General features: G+C 37.8%; 1 pseudogene; it reads left to right on the forward strand.

Annotated features, from left to right (window-relative positions):
* The first annotated feature begins 1,057 nt into the window (after positions 1 to 1,057).
* LOC143598125 (putative aldehyde oxidase Art an 7 pseudogene) lies at positions 1,058 to 3,359 on the forward strand (annotated as a pseudogene).
* The last annotated feature ends 6,208 nt before the right edge of the window (positions 3,360 to 9,567 follow it).

The raw sequence follows: 9,567 nt of genomic DNA on the forward strand, positions 1-9,567 counted from the left end.
GTAGAATTAAAGTTAAGGATTTTTAGAGAGAATTGAATAACTTAGGGCTTAGACTTAACTTATTTAGGTCACATACCATAATGGTATTTCCCTTACATATAATATTATTATTATTATTATTATTATTATTAGCTTTTATATTGCTGTTAAACTGTGACCTTATTATTAATATTATTATAATTAGTAGTAGTTTTTATATAACTGTTAAACTTTGATTTCCTTTATTTTGCTTCAGACACATGTACTTAGAGCCGAGGGTCTCTCTGGAAGCCACCTCTTTATTCCTTTGGATAGAGGTACGGTGTGCCTACATCCCACCCTCCCCAGACCCTACCTATAGCTTTGCTGTCGGTGGGATTTTACTGGGTATGATTGATTGATTGATTAGTTTGACTACTCCTTTACACCTTGTAAGCAAAGCTACTTTAAGTCGAAATTCATTAAAAATAAAGCAACTAATTCGCATTCTTAAATTAAAGAAATAAAATCTGATTATGTAGAAAAGCACTCGAACGTGAAGAAAACTAATTAACCTTTTTAGCTAAATATTGAAAACGCTTAAGTCGAAAAGAATTACAAGTATGTAGCACAAGATTCACTTACTTAGCCATTATAATATTATATAAATTTACATCTACAAATACTTGCTTATTAAAAAATATTTTTGGTTGTTAATTTGGTAAATGATATGTACGAACTAGAAAAGTCTTCCTGGGATGTGTAAAAAATTTGGCGTAAAATCTTGGTATAAAAGTATACGAAACCGATTAATAAAATGCTCAAAACAATATTGCAATAGGTAGTCCAAAGTTAAACTGTAGACCCAAAAAGGTTAAACAAAACATGGATATAGAGAAGACAGGAGACCGAGTCTTGAGATGCAGAAACTATAATTAGAAACCATGTGTCTCAGGATATTAATTCTTTTGATCAACCATCGATTTTGTTGGACAATAAACTATAAAAAGGAATTTTATGGTGATGTAATAAACTTTCAAACTAATTTGCTCCAACGGTTTCCATAATCAAACCATACCTCATTTACCTCATTCATATATTACTCGCATCTTCGGTCCTTGCCGCCCCGGACAATTTACGCGGTCTTCTCAACCCGGACAATTTACGTGGAGTCGCGGATGGTGGATCCGACTACGCGAAGCCTGAGCTTGAGACCAAGTCCTTGGGCACTTGGAAAATTGATAATCCCAATGCAGGAGTGGCCGCAATGCAACTACAGTTGATGCCTAACGATCAGATCGTTTGGTTTGATACGACGTCTCTTGGCCCTTCGGGGCTGAAACTGCCTGAAGGAGTTCCTTGCCCCGTAAACCCGGAAGCAAATAACCAGCCTGATTGCTATGCGCATGCCATCACTTATAGCTGGAGGACCTCAAAGTACAGAATACTTACGGTTTGTTCCATATGTTTTAAGTATATTCTTACCAAAATGCCCATTTTACCGGTCATACACAACAAAATGTCCAGTATACCCGGTTTTTCCTGTCTATTTGTCGAGTTTTAAACATTACACCGACAACATTTTGCCAACCAGATGATACCGCGTGCCAACTCATTTTATAGGCAAATCAATAGTTTTATTTTTTTTACAGAGACCCTCGTTTCCTGCAGCCCATGTCTACAGCGGACTGACAGGCATGTCCTCGTCGAATCGATGGTTTTTTTTTATCAATTTATATATTTTAAAAAGCACTATACAATGGCCCCAAAACCAATGCTCATAAAATTTCAACTTATGAGATTTTTGTTGTTTTTAAACGAAATACACTGGGTTATTTTATAAATGGTCAGATGCCAAAAACATCCTGTCGGCACGAAAAAAGATAAAATAAACGTTGGACGCCAAAATAACTAACACCTGCCAGTTTACCTTATAACAATCGGATTACCGGAGACAAGGACACCAAAATTCTCATCAGCAGCTCCAGTATTTCAAAAAAAATCTCTTCAACTTGGCAATAACCCGATACAAGGCAAAAATGGGTGTTTAAAACACCATTCAAGTTATTGACAGACAGTCGTCTATTTGATCGGATTCTGCATGCATAGGTTTGAAAAAAGTTGGTCAATTGAAAAGTTTGTTAAGCTTGACTTGTTAACCCAGCACTCTAGTCCACTAGTCCACGGTGGCGGATCCAGAACATCAACTCAGTGTGTGTGTGGGGTGGTGATGGGGGTGGGGGGTGCTAAAAATAAACTATGTAAAAATAAAGTTCATTATATATAACAGATCAAAATACCTATTACAAGTCCTCTATGTGATTTAATTTTTTGGAAACGGCAAATTAAACCATATTTTTAAATGATTCTTTTTTAATACAAATTACACAATCATTCAAATAATCTATACCCCTTTGTTTACCTATTGCCCGATGGTAATATATTCGTGTTTGCCAACAACCGAGCGATCAGACTTACTGCACAAACGGGTAAAGTCGTAAATGAGTACCCTGAGTTACCAGGGGGATCCCGCAACTATCCAGCTTCAGGCATGTCCGCACTTTTCCCATTGAAACTCACACCGGATCAAAAAGAGAAACCTCTTAATACCGAGATTGTAGTTTGCGGTGGAAATGCACCAAATGCGTACGAACAGGTGGACTTAAGACATGCTAAAGATAAGAAGTTCCTGCCCGCGCTACAAGATTGTCATAGAATCCAACCCCTGAAACGAGATGCAACTTGGGTGGTAGAACAGAAGATGCCGTCACCAAGGACCATGGGGGACTTGATACACCTTGCCAATGGTGACCTTTTGATGCTTAATGGTGCAAAATCCGGCACTTCGGGCTGGGAAAATGCCAAGGATGCGAATCTTGTCCCGGTGTTATATAGACCATATAAACCCATGGGCAAAAGGTTTAAAGAACTGGCCCCCACAACAATTGCTAGAATGTATCATTCTTGCTCAGTATTGTTACCTGACACCACTGTGCTGGTTGCGGGCAGCAACATGCACCAGTTCTACACATATAACACCCAGTATCCAACGGAATTGAGGGTCGAGAAATTCATTCCTCCTTACCGTGACCCTGCGCTTGATCCTGCAAGGCCGAAGATGAGCTCAAAGACGGATATCATGTTGTACCCACCATTCACCACCCATGGGTTCTCGCCGAACCAGAGGATGCTCGTCCCGGCCATAACAAGCGTTCAGAATGGCGTGATCACGTATGTCGCACCTGGCAAACTAGTCGCTCCTCCCGCGTACTACATTTTGTTTCTAAGTCGCCTTGGTGTACCAAGCGAGGGTATTTGGGTCCATCTCGACTAGCAAAGATAATAATAATGTTGTTTTGTGAAAGTTGGATGAGTTAAGATGAGCTTATTTATATCCCTTGGCAACAATAAACACTGAGCAGCAATAAATGCATCACCTCATATGTATATATAGATGGACAATTTGTAGATGTTTTATAATTTTGTAAGCACACGTTACTAGAATGTACGTATCTAAATCAAACGTAAATGATTTAAATTCTTGCAAATACTGTTGGGTTCTAGTGGTGATCAGTCAACGGTTTAACCTTTAAACCCGGTTTTAATTATAAAGGTTTCATAATTATTAATCAGGTTAATAAATGAATACGCAGCGGAATACGAAAACGAGCAATCAGCAATTAACGGAACCGTACAGGATCTGGTTACAAACAATACGAGTACGATACGAACCAAACAGAATTAAATATAAATCAAAGTCGACAAAATTTAATTTTACCTCGGTTAATAAATAACCGGTTGAGACACCGAGAGTTAACGAGCGACGCTAGGTGACGATACGTAATAACCCGGCTGCGGCGGTGGTGTTCAAAACAGCAACCACAACGGTGCTAGTTGACTCCCTTTGGATAAAGTTGATTCCCTTCTTTGCGTAAGCAGAGACCAATGCAAAGATGGGGCCGGCTACTGTTCTCGTTGGATTGATTGATTCCAAAAACCAATTGTATGTATGTTATAATATAAAAAATAATATCCTTATATTCCTCTCCAAGTAATCATATGTATATACGTATGATTAATATTATTACTTGGATAACAATTTAGGTTATTATTATAAATATAATGCTATGAAAACAATAACCGGGCCCCAAACCCGTATTAGTTTATTTATTCAAAAAATAAACTCTATCATATTATTCATTATTACATGTTAACTAAATTAAGCGGATTTTATCCTCGTTACCCAAGGTGTAACCCTTACGGGTCGTAACTTGGTCGGTCGCGTTAAATTAACTGAACTGGTCCATAATTTCCAACAGTGTCCCACTTGGACGGTTTTTGGTTAAATTACCTAACACTGACAGCCAGAGGTGCTCTAGCTACATATAGTTGTCCCCAACATGTTATGACATTTTAAATTCATAAACCAACAGATCTTGGAATACACTATTGCAAGATAATGAACTTATGGTAATCGTTGTCATCTATCCTTTCTGTATAAGACAGAAATTGAACAATGAGACATGGATTAGATTCAATCTCATATTGCGTTCAATCATTATCATTTTCGTTCTCGAGTCAAAGTGGTCCAATCAAACACACGGTAAGTTTGGGTGAGGCCTCACACTTTACTAGTTTGAATCAACGAAGGCGCCAAGATGTCTAACTGTTACATATCAAGTAAGGGTACAGAATCCCATCTTAATTATATACAACTCCCACTGAACTTCAGAATATTCCAAACCAATGTCTTTATGGGTGACTGTTATGCAACAGCGGTTGACACTGATCAAAGAATAACTTTGGTAAACGAAAGTTCTAATATGTATCTCAGGTCTAAGGATACTAAATGAGCATACCAATATCAAATGCATCTTGTGACAAAGATCCATGAAGATGATTTGATGCGAGTTACATCCATCGTCATTCATAACGAGGTCTATGAGTTTGAAAGTCAACCCATTTGAGTCTAAAGTCAGAATAGTCTTAATTCAGAATCTCTCCCACGAGTCTGACCGACTACGGATAATTTAGAATACAATATTCATGGATTAAGCGTATTAAATAAACGCAGTTATAATATTCAACGTTTGAATTTAACTATTAAATCAAAAGTGAACACAAAAGTATAACTGGTTAAATGTTCATACATCCAAATACTAAATAAAAACAAGTTACTAGCTAATCTAAGACCGATAGCATCCTTGTGTTGGTCATGCTTGTCCTGAGTCATCGGCTTAGTGACCGGGTCTGCTAGGTTTTGATCTGCGTCTACTTTGCTTATTATGATGTCACCTCATTCCAGTATCTCCCATGTGAGGTGGAATTTCCTTAGAATATGCTTGGCTCTGTGATGAGATCTGGACTCTTTGGCCTGAGCAATAGCACCAATGTTATCACAGAAAACCTCGATTGGTTTGCGAATACTCGGAACCACATCGAGATTAGTGATGAAATTCTTCATCCAAATAGCATCCGATGCAGCTATATATTCGGATTTGGTGGTAGAATCTGCCACTACACTCTGTTTGGAACTCTTCCAATAAACAGATCCTCCATTGAGAGTGAAAATAAAACCTGACTGTGAGCGAGAATCATCTCGGTCAGTCTGGAAGCTAGCATCAGTGTAACACCTTACAGTGAGCTCCTATTCCATTCCCCCAAATACCAAGAACATATCTCTGGTCCTATTCAAGTACCTTAGAATGTTCTTTACTGCAGTCCAATGGGCAATGCAAGGACTCTGTTGAAAACGACTGGTCATGCTCAAGGCATACGAGATGTCTGGTCTAGTACACAACATAGCATACATGATAGAGCCAACCGTAGAAGCATATGGAATTGCTTGCATATGCTTAGATTCAATGTCTGTTGCCGGAGATTACGATTTGCTCAACACGGTTCCTTTAGTCATTGGAACAGCTCCTTTCTTGGAGTTTTCCATTGAGAAGTGTGCCATTACTTTGTCTATGTAAGTACTTTGACTTAGCCCTAGAGTCCGCTTAGATCTACCTCTATATATCTTTATTCCCAGAATATATGCGGCTTCTCCAAGATCTTTCATTGCAAAACAAGATTCCAACCAGTGCTTAACTTCCTTAAGCATAGGAATGTTGTTTCCAGTGATCAGTATATCATCCACATACAAGATAAGGAATGATATAGTGCTCCCACTAGCATTTCTGTAAACACAAGGCTCATCTTCATTTTTGATAAAACCAAACTCTTTGATTTTCTCATCAAAGTGAAGATTCCAGCTGCGAGATACTTGCTTAAGTCCATAAATGGACTTGTTCAATTTGAAAACCCTATTAGGATATTTGGGATCGACAAAACCTTCAGGCTGAACCATATAAACATCTTTAAAAAGATGTCCATTAAGAAAAGCACTTTTGACATCCATTTGCCATATCTCGTAGTCATAGTACGCGGCTATGGCAAGTAATATCCTTATTGACCTAGTCATAGCAACGGGCGAAAAGGTTTCATCATAGTCAACACCTTGAGTTTGAGTAAAACCTTTCGCGACTAGCCATGCTTTATAGGTTTGCACATTTCCATGCATGTCGGTTTTTCTCTTGAAAATCCACTTGCTCCCTACTGCCCGACCATCGGGGGGTAGCTCAACCAAGTTCCAAACTTGGTTGTCATGCATGGACTGCATCTCGGCGTTCATGGCATCTGGCCATTTCTCGGATTCCGGATCCAAGATAGCAGATTTGTACTTAGTAGGCTCGTCATTAGATTCGGCTACTAATAAGACTTCAGGACCATCTAAATTCCATTAGTATCTAGAATTTGGTACGGGATTCCTACTACTTCTGCGAACGCTTGTGTTCATGTCTAATGTATCAGCAACAACTACTTGTTGATCAAACGCTCCAACTTCCTCAACGGTTGTTTGTGGTTCTTGAATTTCTTCAAGATCAACAATGTTATCTCCAGTTCCTCTATCGAGAAATTCTTTCTCGAGGAAGTGGCCTTTCCTCTTGATAGAAATCAAATTTGTATAAGGATGAAAGAAGTAATAACCTCTTGGGTTATAGTATCCGACGAAAAAAACTTTTACGCCGCGGGGATCGAGCTTATCATCAGATTCACTTGTGATATAAGCATCACATCCCCATACTCTAAGGAAAGACAAATTTGGCATTCGCCCATGCCATATCTCATATGGGGTTTTGTCTACCTTCTTAGTTGGAGCTAGATTGACAATGCGGGCAGCGGTCATTTGGGCATAACCCCAAAAGGAGTTAGGCAAGTTGGTTCTACACATCATCGATCGAACCATGTTTAGCAAAGTTCGATTCCTCCTCTCGCTCACGCCATTATGTTAGGGTGTGCCAGGTGGAGTGAGCTGTAAAACAATTCTACGCTCTTTTAGATGAGTGATGAACTCTGAGCTGAGATATTCTCCACCTCGATCTGATCGAAGCATCTTAATGGTTTTACCAAGTTGGTTTTCCACTTCGTTCTGAAACTCTTTGAACTTTTCAAAAGTTTCATGCTTGTGTTTCATAAGATACACATAAGCATATCAACTATAATCGTCGATCAAAGAAACAAAGTATCTTTCATGGTTTCTAGATATAGTTCTTAAAGGTCCACACACATCAGTATGTATGAGTCCTAACAGATCTTTTTTCATTCTTATGAGTGAAGGAGTCCATGATGAGTTTGCCAGCTATGCAAGATTCACAATCGTCAAAAGAGTTCGGTTGTAGCTTTGACAACGTACGCCAGGTAGGCACCGCACCCTTGCCTTAACAAACCTTCGACTTTTATCATCGAAATGACATTAAGCCCTAAATTTTCTTTATCACCAAAAACCGTCTATTAACCTACTCTTACACACTATCTAAGCCTCAAACTCAGATAGCCAATCTATTCCCAGTACCACATCGAACCCTCCTAAGGTCATATCATACAGGGTGAAAGGGAACTCACGTCCCTTTAACTCTATCTTACAATTCTTAACCATTCTTATCTTCCTAACCGATGTTTCACTAGCGGTTTCTACGGTAAACATTTCTGGCACACGACAACTTTTCAATTTTACTAACTTACTAAATGTCGTAGCTACAAAACTTCTATTTGCACCTGAATCAAACAATATAAAAGCAGAAATACCGTTTACTAGAAACATACCTGTCACAACATCTGGAATCTGCTTGGCTTGATCTTGAGTCAACATGTAAGCTCTGGTACTCGGCCTAGCCTGGTCTCCATCATTTTTCCACTTCCTCCAGCTTTACCCTCAGTGCACTCCCTTGCCATATGACCTCTCTTACCACATTTGTAGCATGCGTGCTTTGCACTACATTCATGAGCATAATGCCCCACCTTCCATACTTATAATAGCCATTTGATCCAACTCTATATTCTCCACCATGAGCCCTTCCACATTTGTGACAAACATCAGTTCCAGCACCCCACTTGCACTCGCCAGCGTGCATCTTCCCACATGTCTTACACGACTTCTTCTCCAACACCTTTTGTTTCTTAAATCTAGGGTTCCAGAACTAAGTACCGGGTCGTTTGACAGGAGCAACCCATTTCTTCTCTTTCTTCTCTTCTACCATCACATCATCCAGAGCCAGGTCGTCATAAACCATCTCTGCAAGTTCGACAGCATAGTCAAAATTTGCAGGCTTACTAACCCTGACTAGTGTGCAGACATTATGTGGTAGCCCTCTGATGTAACACTTGATCCTTTTCACTTCATTGTTTACCATGTAAGGAACCAACCTCGACATGCAATAAAAATTATTTTAACATTATTGTTAAAAAAAAGAGTGATTGCTAAAAATAAAATACGTTCTCTCCTTAATTTATACATTTTTCTCCGTAAAATAACCATTATTGAACATGGAATGTTTTCTTAAGTTATTCATATTATTCCCATGATGAAAAAATGTTTTTTTTAATTATTTCTATGTTTAAAGTTTAATAAAATTAAATTTCTGTTTTCATCACTACCAAATTAGCATGTACGAAATATGGCGAAAAGTTTAATCTCCTGAGTAGATGCAATTTGTCTAAATAGGCAAAAAATAAATATAGCTGCAAATAAAAGGGGTTAAATGGATGCACATTGAAAGAAGCATAAATGCTAAAGAGCACAATCTATTAAAACAATATTATATTATTTTTATTATATGTATTCAATAATTATTTAACATAATTTATATACAACGGAGTTATAAAAAATTGGATGGGAAAATTTTTTGGCTAATTTCATAAATGATATAAATTAGGAATCAACTATATGTCAACTCACTTGAATAAAATTAATATGTTATTGAATATTTATTAAGACTTTATTTTGAAGGTCAATTAATTATAGTATTATGAAAGACTAAATTTAGGTTTTAGATTGCCATAACAATTTGTTTTGTAACATAATTTTATAATATAATTATAAAAAGAAATGTCTTAGATATTGTTCAACTTTAAACATCTTTTAACATTGATGTGTAATAACTGTTTTAAATTGACGTGTAAATAAACACGGGTACTCTCTGTAAGGCCAAAGAATTATGACTTGCGATATCAAATTACGAAACCCATTATATATTAATGATCACGTTAATAATTAATGTGATCGAG

The sequence above is a fragment of the Bidens hawaiensis genome, unplaced genomic scaffold (assembly GCF_021521415.1).
Source record: "Bidens hawaiensis isolate Kalapana, Puna unplaced genomic scaffold, B.hawaiensis_p1.1 tig00049656_1, whole genome shotgun sequence".
Classification (NCBI taxonomy): Eukaryota; Viridiplantae; Streptophyta; class Magnoliopsida; order Asterales; family Asteraceae; genus Bidens; species Bidens hawaiensis.